Here is a 19,173-nt window from a genome sequence, read left to right as displayed (position 1 = left end):
TCATAATCAGGTATTTTTAATGATTTTTACATTATTACATCATTATAGTTATTGTTATTATTAACAATATTATTATGATGGTTGTAACTGAGGGGTACAATTCCCTGACTGTATTGATAAGTATGGTATCATTAAACCACTACCACTTTATGTACTTTAATTACTGGCCATACAGTACATGATATCTAAATATAATGAACACTTCCCACAATGAACCGGTTCTATACAAAGTTGTCTTTAAGTATTTATTGCAGCAAAAGGTACATAATACTTCTCTATTATACTTTGAATGCACTTGTAAGGCAAAGGAATGTGCGTAGGCAAATCAACAATGAATGTCCATTCTCTGGTTACGCAGGAGGTAATTATACAACCTGAATCTTAGGGAATTATATCTATGGTACACTAGTAATATATAGCGGGAGATACTGGAAGGGTCCCCCTGGTTGTAAGCCAGCAGGGGTAGAAGATCTGTCGGTAGTAGAGAGTCTGGTCAACGATGACTAAGGAGACTCCGAGTACAGGAGACGGTGCAATAGCCTCTTGATCCACAGACGAATACAGCTGTTCTCCGTAGACTGTAGCTCCACAGTGAAGAAAGCTAGCCGGCCTCAGGCTCTCTGAGGCGCCGACTCGACTTGGCTCCTCGCGGGGTAAATCCAACACGTGCAGGCGTCGGCGATTCTCCGCTCCATAAATCACAGGACCAAAGCAAATATATTCCAGCCGCAAAGGGCTATGTAGTCGTCGGGTAGATTAATCCAGTGTACATGTCCACACGGTTCTCGTCTAGGTCTCCTCGGGTGAAAGCGCCATGAAAGCAGCCCAGCCTGGATAAGAACTCTAGCTAATACGAGGAAGCGTTGGCGATGCTGGTCACCGTAGAACTTTAGCCGCACGATACACTATACAAAAATATACTATTACTGACTTAATAGAAATATGTCGCACTCGACGGTATAGCGCCAAACTCTGACAATTCAGTTATTAATTCGCACGCGGTCTCAATGCTCTATTCTGGGGCCAAACAGGCCATACTTCACCGCACGTTGTATCGTGGGTGAGGCTTCAACTTATCGGGTAACTCTTGACTTCTGACTAAGTAAGACTAAGTGCTTCTGTATTCACCTGCGCCGTATTTATACGCTACGTGAACAAACTAGTGCCAATCTCATCTCTGTCGCGTATCCCTGGGCAAGGCCGGGCATGTCCAGACATGTCTTGACGGTGACTTTGAACCTGACTCCGGAGGCGCGGCTCTGGCGCCTGTGGACCGCTGTCCAATAGGAGAATGAAATATTATGGTCTGTAGTAGGCTAAAGGGATATTCCGTGTATATGTACAAGGAATATACAAGGGATATCAAACGATATACAAATACTATGCAATATATATCAATAAATAAATATATATATTCGGTTTAATCTGATCCTTTGTAACAGCCGCCCCCTAATTAGTCCCACCTAATTAGCTAAGCAGAGACAGATTAACCGCACTGTCCACTACTCAATGTCTGTGGTGAGGGGTCGGGCAGTTCACAAAGTCATGGGTCATGGTCGTCATTAAGCGAGTCGGGGAGCCTTGGCGACTCTATCAGCCTCGCCACGGGTCGGTTGTAGGTCCGCCCTTGGACGAGCAATTCTGCCGCTCTGACCTTTCCGTCGGCACCAGTGGTCACTTTGCTTACGCGGCCGGCCGGCCACGCAGCTCGGGGTAGTGACTGGTCTATGGTCATGACAACTGGACGGGATGAAGGGGGGCTTAGGAGGAAGCGGGCCTGAGACTGCTTTGATCTGTGCTTGGCTGTGCCTCCTCCTCCTCCGTCAGTTTCTCTTGTTTGCTCTGTACCCCGTCTGAGGAGGGGCCGGTCCCGGCCGCCCCGTCAAGGAGTCGCTTGGGGTGCTGGGTTCCAGGTCAGCTACGTCTGAAGCGCAGCTGAGGGGGGTGGAGTTCCGAACTCCCTCTGGTGCCCACGGTTCTCTCACGGGCCTCTCGCTTAATGTCAATAGCCTCTGCTGTACGAGGGAGTGGCCGGTGTCGCTCGCCTTTGTGTGTAGGCAGCGTGTAGACGTGGGTTGACTGTCAAGTCCGTAGAGGGGGCCCTGGAGCGTCCATCCCAGTCGGGTCTGAACCGCAACTGGGCATCCTTTGGGTCCGATGTGGGCCGCCTCAATTGGGAGAATGAGGTCCGCGTGGTCGGAGCCGATGAGCAGGGTCGGTGTGGCGCCGTCGATAAGCGGTATAGGTAGTTGACGTAGGTGCACATACTTGGCCATCAGCTGTGGGATGGGGTAGGTGTACTGAGTCAAGCCTATGTCGTGGCTGGTGAAGACGTTGGTTATACTATACTGCTTCTCGGGCTGGTCCACCGCTGCTATCTTGAAGGAGACCTTTTCACCTTTTATGGTCTTCTGGTCCCTTCTGATGGTGCGTATGGTCATGGTATCTTTGACACCCCGCAGGCCCAACTGGGCTGCTGCGGAAGCGAGGAGGAGAGTCTTTTCAGACCCATCGTCCAGGACGGCGTAAGTGTCCAGGACCTTGTCCTCGTAGCTCAGGAGCACTCTGACCACTTTGAGGAGCACTCGGGGGGTCCCGCTATGCTGGTCAATGTGGAGCACTCCTGTTGGTCGGTTGCCTTGGATCTTCTGGTGGGCTCCGCACCGTGCTGCGCGGTAAGCGGTGCCCGCCTGGGCCGCCCCTGCGCGGTAAGCAGCGCCCGCCTGGGCCGCCTCACGCCACTGGTTAACTTGAACGGGGTTCAGTGTCTTATATTCGGCGCACTGTGCCAGCCAGTGTCCGCCGTCGCAGTAGGTACAGTAGGGAGCGGTCTGGTGGCTCTTCGGTACTGGTGCCACCGCCTCGGCATGGTACATTACCGCGACGGGCCCACTCTGTTGTCCTGGCTGACGCCTGTTGATGTCATGCAGGACCTCCAAGTGGGTGCCACCGCACCTGCTGCACTTCTTCTTCAAGCGGCACTCAGCTGCTAGGTGGCTGCGCGCGCAGCGGAAGCAGCGGCGGTGGTCCTTGACCCACTGACTCACCTCGTCCGTGGTCAGCTTCCCGAAAGTGTCGCATTGGTACAGCCGATGTTCTCCCTCACAGTACTGGCACTCAATCTTCCACTGGTCCTCTTTCGTCGAGGGGGTGTTGTGGTTCTTGCTGCTCGGTACTGATTCTGATTGGTGCATGACGGTCACCAATATGCGGCCATCGTTTGCTCTCCTAGGTCCCTCTCTGGAGCTTGGTGTGCTCCGCATGAACGTATCCAACCGTAGGCTGTTGACTTCTCTCGCCAGGAAGTCGGCTAGGTCTAGGAGGGATGGCTCGGGACCGTTAGGATCACGGTGGTCTCTTTGCCGCCTGAAGCGCTCTTGTCGGGCGGGCGGAAGCTTCTCTAAAATCCTCTCGACATTAGAGTTCGCGTACAGTTCGTGCATACCCTTTTCTCTTTGCGCCCCCAGCATCCCTACCAGGGATTTTAACTTGATAGACAGGTCATCTAGTGAGCGATTGTCTGTGGCTGGGGGTAGGCGGTCAATATGCCTTATCTCTTGTATTACGTAGTCCCATATGCGTCCATATCTTTGGTCGAGTGCTGCTAGAGCCGCGGTGTATGGGGTAGTAGAGGTGGCATAGGCCAGCGCTATATTGTGCGCTCGGGGCACCTTGAGGTGCTTCAGTAGGATAGCATATTTGTACGGTTCATCAACTACATCGGACATCATTGTCTCTAAGCACATTCGTAGCTCTGTGTACTGTGCTCTGTTCTCGTGTGTGAAGTCCGGGAACGTCGGTGTGCCAAGGTACGATGCCATGGATGACTGGCACATCGGTGAGCGTTGGGGGAGAGGCCTCCTAGGCGAGTCTCCTCTTACGTGTCGTCTTGGGCTGGTACTTGGTGGGTACCAAGGGCCGGGTACCCAGGTGCTGTTCCTCTGGGCTGGCGGTGCGTCAAACTCACCCGTGAGTTGAGTCGGGGGTTTGTAGCGCAGTGCCTCGGGGCTGACTTCTGGGCTGTACTGGGCCTCCTGGTCCAGAGTACGTTGCTGCTGGTCGGGGCTGTACTGGGCCTCCTGGTCCAGAGTACGTTGCTGCTGGTCGGCTTGACATTCCTCCTCTTCCTCCTCCTCTTCCTCTGCGAGGACCTGGAGTCTTCTGTTCAGTCTCTCGGCGTGGTCCGGTTCTTCCCGGTTGCTGGGTCTCGTATGGACCGGCCGGGGAGGGGGTTCGGAGACATGGACAGGATCCTCCTGTTGGCGGGGTCCCGGGTCGCTTGGTCGGGTAGGGGAATGCGTCCTAGACCCTTGTCGTGACGATCTCCGGGAGCTCCGTGCGGAGAGAGGGGGTGTCGCCATGGTGATCAATTTGTCCATCAGCTGCGCCTGCAGCCGGTCGCGCTCTGCCTCGCGCTGGGCATGGGCTGCGTCGCGCGCTGCTTCGCGCTGGGCATTGGCGGCGTTGCGCTGCGCATTGGCGCTGGCCTGGGCGGCGTCGCGCTGTGCGTTGGCGGCGTTGCGCTGGGCATTGGCGCTGGCATGGGCGGCGTGGAGCTGTGCATTTGCGACGTCGCGCTGTGCATTGGCGGCGGCGTGCTGTGCATCGGCGCGGCTTCTTTCAATGTTCTCTTCCGTCTGGAGGCGTCTGGTCTCCAGTCTTATGCGGTCATCTTCACTCCTTTGTTGTGCCTGGAAGCGCTCTCGCTCGGCTGCAGAATGTTCGCGCTCGCGCGTCTGTTGCGCTTGAAGTCGATCGCGTTCGGTGGAGGCTGCCAGGGTGGCGATGAGTGCCTGCGCCAGCATCTTGTCCGCCTCGCTGGGGGAAGACGCTGGTCGAGGTGATCGGCTTCCGGCAGTGCTCGTTGGAGATCTGTTCTCCGGTGGCGAGTCGAGGAGATCCATCTCCGGGGTGCTCGTCCCTTCTTGTAGTGGGTCGAGTTCCATCCCTGGAGGGCTGTCTTTATCCTGGAGCTCTCCGGGGACTACTTCTTCGGTCTTGGCGGGGGGTAAAGTCGTGTCAGGTCCCTCCTGGTCCCTACCGTGAGCTTGGTCAGTTACGTTAGAACCCACTAGGGCCTCTATTGGCGGGGTAGCCTGGTCGATAGGGTCGGACATAATTTTACTATCTACTTTTTCCGCGTTTACCGTCTGTAGAAAGCTAGGTAGTATATTGGCAACGTAATCCTCTAAGTACTGAGGTGTCTGCCGTCTACGCTGCGGGCGATCTACTTTAGGAGAACCGTTTTGTGGAGTGTTCATCATAGGCCATGTCAATATTAATACCACTATATTAATATTACACTAGTTACCCTCCGGCTCGAAGGACCAATTGTAACTGAGGGGTACAATTCCCTGACTGTATTGATAAGTATGGTATCATTAAACCACTACCGCTTTATGTACTTTAATTACTGGCCATACAGTACATGATATCTAAATATAATGAACACTTCCCACAATGAACCGGTTCTATACAAAGTTGTCTTTAAGTATTTATTGCAGCAAAAGGTACATAATACTTCTCTATTATACTTTGAATGCACTTGTAAGGCAAAGGAATGTGCGTAGGCAAATCAACAATGAATGTCCATTCTCTGGTTACGCAGGAGGTAATTATACAACCTGAATCTTAGGGAATTATATCTATGGTACACTAGTAATATATAGCGGGAGATACTGGAAGGGTCCCCCTGGTTGTAAGCCAGCAGGGGTAGAAGATCTGTCGGTAGTAGAGAGTCTGGTCAACGATGACTAAGGAGACTCCGAGTACAGGAGACGGTGCAATAGCCTCTTGATCCACAGACGAATACAGCTGTTCTCCGTAGACTGTAGCTCCACAGTGAAGAAAGCTAGCCGGCCTCAGGCTCTCTGAGGCGCCGACTCGACTTGGCTCCTCGCGGGGTAAATCCAACACGTGCAGGCGTCTGCGATTCTCCGCTCCATAAATCACAGGACCAAAGCAAATATATTCCAGCCGCAAAGGGCTATGTAGTCGTCGGGTAGATTAATCCAGTGTACATGTCCACACGGTTCTCGTCTAGGTCTCCTCGGGTGAAAGCGCCATGAAAGCAGCCCAGCCTGGATAAGAACTCTAGCTAATACGAGGAAGCGTTGGCGATGCTGGTCACCGTAGAACTTTAGCCGCACGATACACTATACAAAAATATACTATTACTGACTTAATAGAAATATGTCGCACTCGACGGTATAGCGCCAAACTCTGACAATTCAGTTATTAATTCGCACGCGGTCTCAATGCTCTATTCTGGGGCCAAACAGGCCATACTTCACCGCACGTTGTATCGTGGGTGAGGCTTCAACTTATCGGGTAACTCTTGACTTCTGACTAAGTAAGACTAAGTGCTTCTGTATTCACCTGCGCCGTATTTATACGCTACGTGAACAAACTAGTGCCAATCTCATCTCTGTCGCGTATCCCTGGGCAAGGCCGGGCATGTCCAGACATGTCTTGACGGTGACTTTGAACCTGACTCCGGAGGCGCGGCTCTGGCGCCTGTGGACCGCTGTCCAATAGGAGAATGAAATATTATGGTCTGTAGTAGGCTAAAGGGATATTCCGTGTATATGTACAAGGAATATACAAGGGATATCAAACGATATACAAATACTATGCAATATATATCAATAAATAAATATATATATTCGGTTTAATCTGATCCTTTGTAACAATGGTTGTATCAACCCTAAATCTGAGTTGGGGGGGGGGGGGGGGGGGATGCAATGCAGACAAACAGCTGCATACAGTGCGACCATTTTACTCACATTTGCCCATTCATTTTTGGACACATCACACACCATCGGTGTGTGTACTGTACGTGTGCTGTCATAGCTCCACCTACAGGCCTAATGGAGAACACCAGGAGAACACCAGGATGTGAATGGAGGGTGAATGTGAGGTATATCGTGTAAATAAGTTTTGATTGATCGCAAGACTACACTGTAAAAAAATAAATAATAATAAGTTACCAGAACGTAAAAATATTGAGTTCAGTTACTGTGCATTAAGGTTTTCAGTTTTCAATCCATAATAAGTTAACAGAAAAATAAGTACACAACCACATTATTTCAACCTAATAAAACTATGTTTATTGTCATTGTTTTAAGAACACAAGTTGACTTGGTAATACTCACATTTTGAGTAAAAAAATTGCTTTTAACATGTGCAATGTTCAATGAAATAGAAAAATAAATAATAAAATTTGTTGATTAATCCCACTGGTCACAATGGTGACCGTAATAATGTTTTTGTTATAAGGCTCTGCAAATGTTACTGAATGATGTAGCAATGTAGTTCCAGCTCAATTGAAATAATAAACAAATAAAGGGTCTCAATTAAATATGTGGTAGTAAAAAGAACCTGTGGGAGGATTTCAACAAGATAAATGCGACAACAGTGCAAAACATTTCACTATAATATTTCAAAGCAAAAAAAAATTATAAAAAAAAAAAATTATATATATATATTTTTTTATTTTTTGTACTGCTGCCCCCTGTGCCTAGGGTTGCCTACCCCTGGTCTAGGCTTACCTGATGTGGAAGGGGAGGCTATTCTACAGTTTAGAGGCGGCTATGGAAAAAGCTCTGTCCCCTTTGGTTTTAAGCCTATAGACCTGGGCACATGTAGCAGCAGTTGGTCGGCTGACCTTAGGCCTCTGGATGGGGTGTGGAGATGCAGGAGCTTGGTCAGGTACTGTGGGGCCAGGCCATTTAGGGATTTAAAAACAGTTAAAAGTCATTTAAAATCAATGCGGTGACAGACGGGGGGAGCCAGTGGAGTGAGGCCAGGACAGGGGTGTTCATGTTTTTTAGTGCTGGTGAGGAGTCGGGCAGCCGCATTTTGGACGAGCCAGTATAGAGAGCATTGCAGTAATCCAGCCGATTTGTGATGAGGGCGTGGATTACTCTCTCCAGATCGCTCTGGGAGAGATAGGCCTTGGTCTTTGCTAGGGTTCTGAGGTGGAAAAAGCTGTTCCTAACCACTGAGCTGACCCGTTTAGTGAATTTGAAGGCACTATAAAAAATAACCCAGAGGTTTCTAACAGAGGAGCGGATGTTAGAGCCAAGAGGACCTAGAGCAGGGGTCTCAAACTCAATTTACCTGGGGGCCGCTGGAGGTAGAGTCTGGGTGAGGCTGGGCAGCATAAAATATTATATATATATATGATTTTTTTTTTTTTTGCTAAATCAACTCTGCCTCTCTTTGTTAACTACAACAAGCAATGCTGTTTGTTATTTAAGATGAGGTCGGACTCGGCACTGACAGATTTGTGTTCATTGTGCTGCTTTTATAAAGCCTCAAATGACGGCTTACAATATTTCATGAAAGCAAAGTGTTTTGTTTGTCTAAGATTTTAAAAGGTTTAAACTTTACAGCACTGACAAAGTTGAACAAAGTCCCACAACATTAAAAAAAAAAAAAAAATCTAAAAAATAAAGATTTTTTTTTTTTACCTTTGATGTCAAGTAGGGGGCCGCAAAATATCATCCAGCGGGCCGCAATTGGCCCGCGGGCCGCGAGTTTGAGACCCCTGACCTAGAGCATTTGCAAACGGGACTGGAGACTGAGGTATCACCAAAAATGATGATACTTACTCTCATTTAAGTTGAGGAAATTCGCACTCATCAAGTTTTCAAGTTTCTTTAATAGTTGTCATACAGAAGTACAGAATACTTTTGTACAAAATGCTTCTTACTGTTGCGCTCCAGAGACTGTGCATGACAAGATAAGTATGAAATAAAAACATAGTAAAAATAGTAAAAATTAGAAGTAAAAAAAGAGGTCACAGTGTTCAGTTTAGACATATGTACAATGTTCGTAGACGTAGTTACCATACAATATACAATACTGTGCAGTGTACTAATATACAATACTATATAGTGCAAGGCATAAATGGACGAGGTGCAGTTTAGGTACAATTCACAGTAGGTGTACGAGTTGTAGTGCAAATCCTTTATCAATAAATATAAAGTGTAAGTGTGTTTGTGTGATCTAAAGTGTGGAGAGTGGGTGCTGCAGTGTGTTGTTTGTTTGAGTGAGTGTGTGCGTGTGGGTGTGTGTGCTGTGTGCATTTGATGGTTGTTGCATAGTGATTATTGTTCGTTTAGCGATTATTGTTCGTTTAGCAGCCTGATGGCCTGGGGATAGAAGCTCCTTCTGAGTCTTTCTGTGCTCGCCATAAGACTCCGGTATCGCTTGCCTGACGGCAGCAGTTCAAAGAGGCAGTTGTTCGGGTGGCTCGAGTCCTTAATAATTCTCTTAGCCTTCCCCTTGCACCGCTTGTTGTAAATGTTCTGGAGGGTGGGAAGCCCCCCTCTAATTGTGCGTTCGGCTGAACGTGTCACTCTTTGTAGTCTGCTACGGTCTTTTGCAGTGCTATTCCCAAACCAGGAGGTGATGTTGCCGGTCAGGATGCTCTCTATTGTACATGAGTAGAAGTTCCTAAGGATCTTCTGACTGACTTGGAACTTCCTTAGGCGCCTGAGGAAGTAGAGGCGTTGTCGTGCCTTCTTCACAACACTGTCAATGTGTGTGGTCCATGTCAAGTCCTCGGATATGTGGGCTCCGAGGTACTTGAAACTGTTCACTCTCTCAACTGGTGCCCCGTCGATGCTGAGGGGGCTGTAGTCCTTGACCCCCGACCTCCTGAAGTCCACAATCATCTCTTTTGTTTTGCTGACGTTCAGGGAGAGGCAGTTCTCCTGACACCACTGTGACAGGTTCTCTACCTCTTCCAGGTAGGCCCTTTCGTCGTTGGCAGAGATCAGGCCCACCACTACTGTGTCATCAGCAAATTTGATGATGGTGTTGTTGTTCCGCTGTGCTACGCAGTCATGTGTGTACAGGGAGTAGAGGAGGGGGCTCAGAACACAGCCCTGGGGGGCCCCTATGTTGAGCGTGATGGATGAGGAGGTGCAGTTGCCGGCTCTTACCACCTGGGGTCTGCCCGTCAGGAAGTCCAGGACCCACTGGCACAGGTCATAGTTCAAGCCCAGGTCCCTGAGCTTGGCTATGAGTTTGGAGGGGACTATGGTATTGAATGCTGAGCTGTAGTCGATGAACAGCATTCTCACATAGTTCCCCTGCCTCTTGTCCAGATGTGATGCTGCTGTGTGCAGCACATGGGCTATGGCGTCCTCCGTGGACCTGTTGGGGCGATATGCAAATTGCAGAGGGTCCAGGTTGATGGGGAGGGAGGAACAGATGTAGCCCTTCACTAGCTTCTCAAAGCACTTCATGGCTATGGAGGTGAGGGCTACAGGGCGGTAGTCGTTGAGGCAAGCGGGCGTAGATTTTTTGGGTACAGGGATGATGGTGGACTTCTTCAGACAGGTGGGGATGACGGCCTGTTCCAAGGACAGGTTGAAGATGTCAGTGAATACCGGGGCCAGTTGGTCGGCACAGACTTTTAGGACGCGGCCGGGGATGCCGTCCGGTCCTGCTGCCTTCCTGATATCCACTTTTTTAAAGATCCGTCTCACCTCATGCTCTGTTACCCTGAACACTGAGTCTCCATCAGCAGACCCCCCCCCCCCATTGCCGTGGTTTGTAGGCTGGTGTTGTTGTTCACAGCCTCAAACCTCGCATAGAAGGAGTTGAGATCATTTGCTAAGGAGATGTCACTGTTCAGTTTGAGGGGGGTTCCTTTGTAGTCTGTCATTGTTCTGAGGCCCTGCCACATGCCTCTAGAGTCAGCCTGTTCAAACTGAAGTTCAACTTTATCCCTGTAACGCCGTTTTGCCTCTATTACTGCTCTCCTGACGTTGTATCTTGCCATCTTGTGTTCTTCCATGTTGCCTGTCACCAGCCCGGTGTTGTATGCTGATGTGCGCACTTTCAGAGCCTCACGGACGGATTTGTCTACCCAGGGCTTTTGATTTGGGTAGATATTAATTTTGGTGGTGGGGATTATTACTTCTACCTGAGTACAGACATAGTCAATCACCGTTTCGGTGTATTCGTTAATATTGGCTGTGTTATCACGGAATACACTCCATTCTGTGCTTCCCAGCACTGCTTGGAGTGACTCCACTGACGTCACGGCCCAACGCTTAACCTCTCGCGAGACCACCGGCGTTCGCTTGAGACTCTGTTTGTACTTAGGCAAAAGGAAAATGGCGGCGTGATCGCTTTTACCGAATGGACTAAGAGCCTGTGACTTGTACCCATTCTTAAATTGCGAGTATACATGGTCTAATATGTTCTCGCCTCTGGTGGGACAGGTCACATGCTGATAGAAATTCGGCAGCACCTTTTTAAGACGCGCGCTGTTGAAATCCGTGCTTTGATGTCAGTTAGACAGTCAAGCAGTGGCTGAAGTGCGACCTGTCTGTGGCCCTAAGAGGTAGGTAGATCTGTGGAAGGATATATTGTGCTTGGCCAGGATTTCACCTAAAGGTAGCATGTACAGTAAGAAGAGGATGGGACCTAGGATTGACCTTTGAGGAACCCCACAGGTAAGGGGGGCCACAGAAGAGAGGAAGTCTCCTAGCTGCACAGAGAAACTCCGGTCGGTTAGGTTGGACTGAAACCAACTTAAGGCTACACCTGAGATGCCCACATACTGCTCTAGCCGTGACAGTACAGGATCCTGTGATCCACCATATCGAACTACTGTGAGGTCTAGGAGCACCAGGATCACAGGACTACCTGAGTCAGTGGCCAGGAGCAAATAATTTTGGACTCTCAGGAGTGCTGTTTCAGTGCTGTGAGATGTTTTAAAACCAGACTGGAATTTCTCATGGATGGTATTTATGGCAAGGATAGACTGTAACTGAATATAAACTACTTGCTCAAGGACTTTGGACAGAAAAGGTAGTTGGGAGATGGGCCTGAAGTTGGAAAGAACAGAGGGGTAGAGTTAAAAAATATATATATATTAATGGCTGCACCACAGCGTGCTTGCAGGCAGAAGGGACACATCCAGAGGTGAGGCAGGTGTTAACCAACCACAAAATAATTGGGCAGACTGATTCAAAGGCTTCTTTGAGAAGGCAAGAGGGAAGCTATCTGATGGGCAGTTAGTGGGCCGCAATTGTTTGACTGCATCAGAGAAGGAGGAGAGGGAGACATGAAGCCTGTCTTTTCCCCACTTTCGCTCTGCGCGCCTACCAGTGGCGTCGTTAGCCCTGGGCTCCTAGACCCGGACCAAAAAAAAAAAAAAAATGTTTAATTATTTTTTTTATTATTATTATTATTTTTTTAAGATGTCAGCATCCCCATTGTCTGTGCTGAATGTTTGTTAGTGTTTGGTATTTTTTGTTGGTTTTAAGTACTTTTAATCCATTTTTAGTAAGTAGTTTTCATTTGATCCTATCATTTTTTCATTCACCGATTTGTGGACTTTTTTTTTATTGTCCTGAAAGGCGCCTTATAAATCAAATGCATTATTATTATTATTATTATTATTATTATTATTATTATTATTATTATTATTATTATTATTATTATTATTATTATTATTATTATTATTATTATTATCATCCAGGAGGGAAAAGACACTTTGGATAGTAGGGACTGCATCTCTGCCTGTCCTGACCAGGAAACACTTTGCAACTGTGATCTCCTCTGGCAATAGTTGGATATTGTAATGTGTGGCGAGGGGTTGCAGCAATTCCACTGAGAGAAACTGGTCTGAGGCTGGATAACATGCCTGTATGCCTCTCATAAGTTGTTATCCAACTCATGAGAACCTGCTCTCAAGCTCTTGCAGCATTCTGTCGACGACTGGATAGACCTGAGGTCTTTCTGTGTTTGGGGCTGAAGACCCCAATGTTTTCTAACCCTAAAAACGCCCCTGGCGCCTACATGCACGTCTGAGAGCGTGTATGGAATCATTGAGCCATGGTGTTTGGAGTGTTTTGCTGCGTTTGGACCTGAATATATATAACTGCAGCAAGATAGGAAATACTATTTATCAACAATCCTAATGATGATCAATAAATAATGTAGTCTTCAGATGAAGACTCATGTACTGTATGTCAATGTTGGAATGTTTTGAATGACCATCAGTTCATGAGATTTGAAAACCTTACTCATCTCAAAAGTGAAAACAGATTCATATTGTTCTTTGTCTGAAGTGCTCAATCGTCTTACACTGTGTGCAGTCAGATGGGCGCACCTGCTTCAGGGGTGGCTCAGGGGTAGAGCGGGTCGTCCAATGATCGAAGGGTTGGTGGTTCGAATCCCGCTCAAGCCCATGTCCATCCCACTGCCGTTGTGTCCTTGGGCAAGACACTTAACCTACTTGCCTTGTATGAATGTGTATGCATGTGAATGAATGTTGGTGGTGGTCGGAGGGGCCGTAGGCGTTGATTATTCGCCACGCTTCCGTGAGTCTGCCTCAGGGCAGCTCTGGCTGCAATTGTAGCTTACCACTACTGGTATGACTGTGTATGAACGAATAATGGACTCTGTGAAGTAGGGCTGGGCGATATAACGATAAATATCACGATATATTTTAATAATCGATATCGAATATCGAAATTAAAAAAAAATCGAAAAATCGTTTTTTTTCTTCTTTTTTTTTTACCTGCAACAGGGCAGTTTTAAAACCAGAGACAGTGGACAGACTTGTCTTTCTTGCCTGCAACTTAAAGTAATGGCTTTGCTTGTCCAAATGACAATACTGACCAAATTCAGATTTCTTTTTCTCTTGTCCATTTATTTTGTTTGCTTTCTAATTTAAAATACATTTTGAAACCGTCTGTACACAGTAGGCTATGTGTGCTAGCAGAACTAGACTCCAGTCACGAGTCACAGTGCACATGTGCGGTGGTTTGTCCACCAAAAAAGCACCAAAAGATCGAAAATAAACTAGCAGAGCCAGAACTGTTCAACTCCTCTGGAGCCACAGCCAGCAGAGAAGCCGGTTTACTTTAGCTTTTAAACCAGCTGCAGCCTGAGAACTGGAGTGTGAGGGGATGTAACACTAAAGATGGCGGCAATGACAAAGAATTGCTGCAAAATAAACATACATCTGTTGTTAAAAAAAAAATTAAAAAAAAAAAAAAAAAAATTATACTTATAATTATCGATATCGAGAAATAATATAAAATTATCATATCGTTATCGCGATATGATTTTTTTCCATATCGCCCAGCCCTACTGTGAAGCGCTCTGGGTCAGTGAAGAGCGCTATATAAATCCAAGTCATTATTTTTTTTTTGATCCACTTTTTCTCCCACTTTTCTATATTTTCTCCCATCCCAATTTCGTATCATCCAATTCAACCCTCCCCTGTCACGGACGCTGTTTCTTGCCTCCCACAAGCCGGCTGCAATGTGGACTAAGTCATACATAGCACAAGTCCCCTCCGGTACTTGAGGTAACAGCAGTCGCATCTTTTCACCTGCGCAGCTCGATCTCTCAGTGGCGAGGAGTAATGCGTGGGAGGCTCACGCTGCCCCCGACACTTCCTGATTCCACTGCGCAGGCGCACCAACCAACCTGTAGGAGTCGCTGTCCACAACGCCCGATCCCCACCCATCAGTTTCCCACCCCCTAATACGGCCAAAGTGTATTAGTATGAACGACCAGCTAAACTGAAAGCAATGTGGAGTGCTGGGCTCGAACAGGCGAGCCCAGCGTCTCCACGTAGCCGCCCTAAAATCCAAGTCATTATTATTATTATTATTATTCAGTCAACCCGTGGCAAGCACCCATGTCAACCACCCACTGTAACGCAGTGTCTTTGAGGATAGGAAAGGGAACAGCTTGATCTGAAGCTGGGCTCTGGCTGACTTTGTAGTCAGCTTGCCTGTATGAGGGCCAGGTCAGGACAAAGAGCCTCTCTGTCTTCCCAGGGGCTCCTGCAGCCCAACTGTGACGCTGCAGTCTGGGACTCGGCCAAACAACCATCTGGGGCCATGCGCTGGAGGTCTCATCAACTGCTGCTCTTTTTTTTTTATCAAGTCTGTTTTACCAGAGAGTAAACAGCGAAGAGTGACTCGGTGCATACTTACATAAAAGATTAAAAACACAACAGTTAGCCTAACAACAACTGACTTTTAGGGGGCTTGGAAGAAGCATAATAATCACTGTGCTCTGTTTGTGTGGAAGTGGAACGGTTCTCAATCAGTCAGAGATAGAAGATTAACTCGGAACAGCTTTTTACCATTTAATGTCTCTTGGCTGCAGAAGTAATTGTAGTCTTCTGGTCACTGCACATCTTGCATACCCTCAGCAGAGAGATGGGTATGGTAACATACAGTGCAATATGCAGTGAACCAGTGAACACTACACAATATTTTAAGTACACTACACCATATTCTATCTATTTATTACAGATTTGCACTACCTCTCTACCTCATTTTTGTATTTTACATTTTGTACTTTAGTTTTGTATATTGTATATTTTGTATAGTGTTTGGTCTTTATTCTTTTACTTTTTTATTGTATGAAGCACAATTTCAGGAGGCTCATACAGAACCAAGCATTCACTATAATGTACCTTATGTGTGACAAATAAAACAAAACTTGAACTTGAAACTTGAACTTGAAAACTTGTGACTCGAAAACCACTGCATGCTTTTGCTCGATTGCTCAGTCACACAGGCAGCCAAATGCCGCATTTGTTATCCACAAACTCATATCATCACACATCCTCCTGAGCACCTATGATGCACCACCGTACTTGTTTGATGGCGAGAGTCTGTCTTGTTTCTAGGTTTTCCATGCGAGTGTGCAGACAAATTCCAAACAACCTTTGAGTAATATAGCAATAAAACACTGACAGGTTGTAAAGGGAGGATGATGTCATGAGCTGGATTTGAACCCGTGACATCTGAAGAACGAGGTATATGCGTCTTCACCCGTCAAAGCTACCAGTACGGCCAAAAAACAGCCTCGTCTTCACCGTATCTACTCATCACTTACAGGACAAACATGCTCTCTCTCCAACACAAACATTCAAAACCCAATCACTCACTTAGAGAGTCTAGCTTACTTTAAAATTTGATAAGGCCAGAAACCACATGCCACATTTGAAAGGATGAGAATAGCACACAATTTGTCTTTGGTGATCATGTCACAAGAGGGGAATGAAAGAAAACGACTGTCTACTCTCAATTACATTTGGTTATTAGACGCCTATCTCTTTGGTTATGGTTTTAAGGCGGAAACCACGTGTGGTCTCTACATTTTCCACGAAGGGGAGTGCGACTCTAAAAGTAGCACATGCTCAACACACACGTGCATGTGCACACACTCGCACACACGGGTGTACTTTTATACACACACTCACAAAGACGCAAATACGCATAAATACGCAAACATGCGCAGCAGGATGACATGGCTTATTTCGTCCGCAGGAGATCATACCACCATAATGATGCAGCCGGTTATCTGCAAAGCCACATGGCCCTCAAACACACACACACAAGATGTAATTACAATGAGAATATGACATCAGCTGTGTTTGTGGAAGCAAGCTGATGGGCTCTCAGCTCCACAGAGCGAGCTGCGTAGGCAGCCGCAGTAACATCGCTCCACCAGCATGGCTTCCACAAAACAATATCAGGAGGATGTTACTAATCTGCACGTCATACACCTCACCTGATATGATCCATTACTACAGAGGAGTCTATTAGGCGTTAGGATTTACAACACGTTCGGTCATTATAACCGTATAAGGTGCTACAGTATGTGGCAAACCTAAACGCAAACATGCTGGATCAGCCAGATCCGTCATCTAGATTTATACTGTAATGAAAACATTTATGTGGATTTATGGAAGCACGTTTGCCGGTCTGTGTCTCCAGTTCATGGACTGTAGTTAATCAAAGACGAAAGGTAGTGAGACAGAGAATTTTACCAGATTTGTCATCACAATTAGATATTTTCCTGTGTGATTTGTGTAAATTGCCTCAACCTTTGTGGAACCGTTATTCCCACAGCCCAGTGCAGCCCAATTCAAATCGGTGAACCTATTCCATTTTATTTTATTCTACCTTAATTGTCTGTTAATGTTGCACCAAACGACCAAAACAAATTCCTTGCTTGTATGTGCAAACGTACTTGGCAATAAAGACCTTTCTGATTCTGATGAATAAATGTTTCCCTAGCTAGAAAGCAAAAAAGCCAAATGCTCTTGATCTGTGACAGTGCAGTAGCAGCATGGAGTTGCACCATGTAGACCAGACCTGGGCATTGTACGGCCCGCGGGCCGCATCCGGCCCGCGGGATGATTCTGACCGGCCCGCGAAAGATTACATGATAATAAAAAAAAAAAAAAACATTTTTTTTTTTTTTTTTTTATATTTTTTTTTTAATTTTTTTTTTTAACTTTTTTCTTTTCATGTCAACGTTCACACGCACAATATACACTTAGGAGACATGCTCAGAAGATGTTGGTTCTCTTTGGATCCACCTACATATGTGAACAGACATTCTCAGTCATGACGTTTACCAAGTCCAGGTACAGATCCTCTCTCACTGATGAACATCTGGCAGCTGTGCTTCGCATCTCCACCTCAGACATGCAACCTGACTTTGATGGACTTGTTAAAGCTCAACAGAGACTGGATTTCTCACACTGAATGAAACAAAAAAGAACTGAAGACTAAATGTGGAAATATAACAAGTGAAATGGGACACTTGATATTTTTTTTTCTTAAATGTTTAATATAGGCATGTAAAGTAAAAAAGGCTACAAAACTGGGACACTTTTCTTTACACAGTTCAGTGACATGTCTTGGTTATTTTTGCTATAAGATGATGTGATGTCTTTAGAAAGCTAAGAAAATCCTTGTTTCAATAGTATATGAAACTCAAAATGCCCTTTGTTATTAATGTTTCACATTTTGTTTATCATTTTGGAAATAAATTCTATTTGAATAAATGATATTTTTGAAAGCTAACCTCACCTTTTAATTGCCAAATAATAACATACACTCTTACCAGGGGTCAAAACAATGCCATTTACTGCTTTTTATATAGAAATAAAATGTATATTATGCATAATTGAGTTTGGAATTTTGGCCCGGCCCCCCAACATATTTTCAGTTGCTCATTCGGCCCCCCGGGAAAAATAATTGCCCACCCCTGATGTAGACAGTGAATTAAGGCACGACTTTGAGCACTTGTGGAATGAAGAGGGAACTCTAGTACAGTGGTTCTCAACTGGTCTAGCCTCGGGACCCAACATTTTCCTTAGTCATTAAGTCGCGACCAAGAATTTTGAACCACTATGATTTATAAAAAAATATATATATATTGCAGTAATACACAATCTTTCATGCACTGTTAAAAACATGAAATAAACACAAAAAAGTGCAACTAAAAATCCAATAAAATAAAATAATAAATAATATTATGCTTCTTAGCAGATTTCTTAGCTTATCATAACAGACCTAAGTTTGGGGGAACTAATGGGATAACTGGGGTTGCAACAAAAGTGTAACTAGGGCTAAAAACACAATGAAATAAAATAATAATAATAATAATAAATAATATATCCTTCTCAGTAGACTTCTTAGCTTAACATCCCAGGGAACTAATGGGATAACTGGGGATGTTGTTTGCTCCTGACAAGAGTCTCAAAGTCTGGGGTGATGGTAGACAAAGCAACTCTGAGGTCATGCTCAATGTCCAATCTGTTCCTCTGCTTTGTCTTCAGCTGGACCAGAGCTTTCACAAAGATAGGTAGTGAAAAAAAAAAAGTACAAAAAAAATATATATATATATATATTCTTATTTATTTTTTTCACACACTTTTTTCACACACTCAAAATGGCCCCGCGGCCTACTTTTGGGTCGCGACCCACCAGTTGAGAAACACTGCTCTAGTACACCCACATGAGCTGCATTTAATTTTAGTGCTAGCGGTTTCTACGTAGTAAATGTGCCTATATACCCTAAAGCCCCCCTGGGTGTCGTCACAGACACCTCTCCATCTTTTCTAGTTAGTTCTCCACAGAGCTGTGCGTCGCTATAGTATCACAGATTAGGGGCAAATCTATTACACAATGAGGTATTGTGTAGATTGATGGGAAAAAATACACTTAATCTAATCTTTTTTAATGAACAAAAACAACACAAAATGTGGAAAGTGAAGAGGGCTGAATACTTTTCGAATGCACTGTAGCTTGATAAAGAAACAATATTATTGTTTTATGAAAATGTCAAATAGTGCAGGCTTAAGTACACTCCATC

General features: G+C 45.9%; 1 protein-coding gene across 5 annotated transcripts in view; it reads right to left on the bottom strand.

Moving 5' to 3' along the window:
- The window catches only part of LOC311234375 (vinculin-like), a 131,161-nt gene that overhangs the window by 88,005 nt on the left and 23,983 nt on the right, over positions 1-19,173 (bottom strand). The window lies entirely within an intron of this gene.

Source organism: Notolepis coatsorum (genome assembly GCF_963971535.1).
Source record: "Notolepis coatsorum genome assembly, chromosome: 9".
NCBI classification, from domain to species: domain Eukaryota; kingdom Metazoa; phylum Chordata; class Actinopteri; order Aulopiformes; family Paralepididae; genus Notolepis; species Notolepis coatsorum.
The sequence above is the reverse complement of the archived record's forward strand: the minus strand, read 5'-3'. Positions and strand labels throughout refer to the sequence as shown.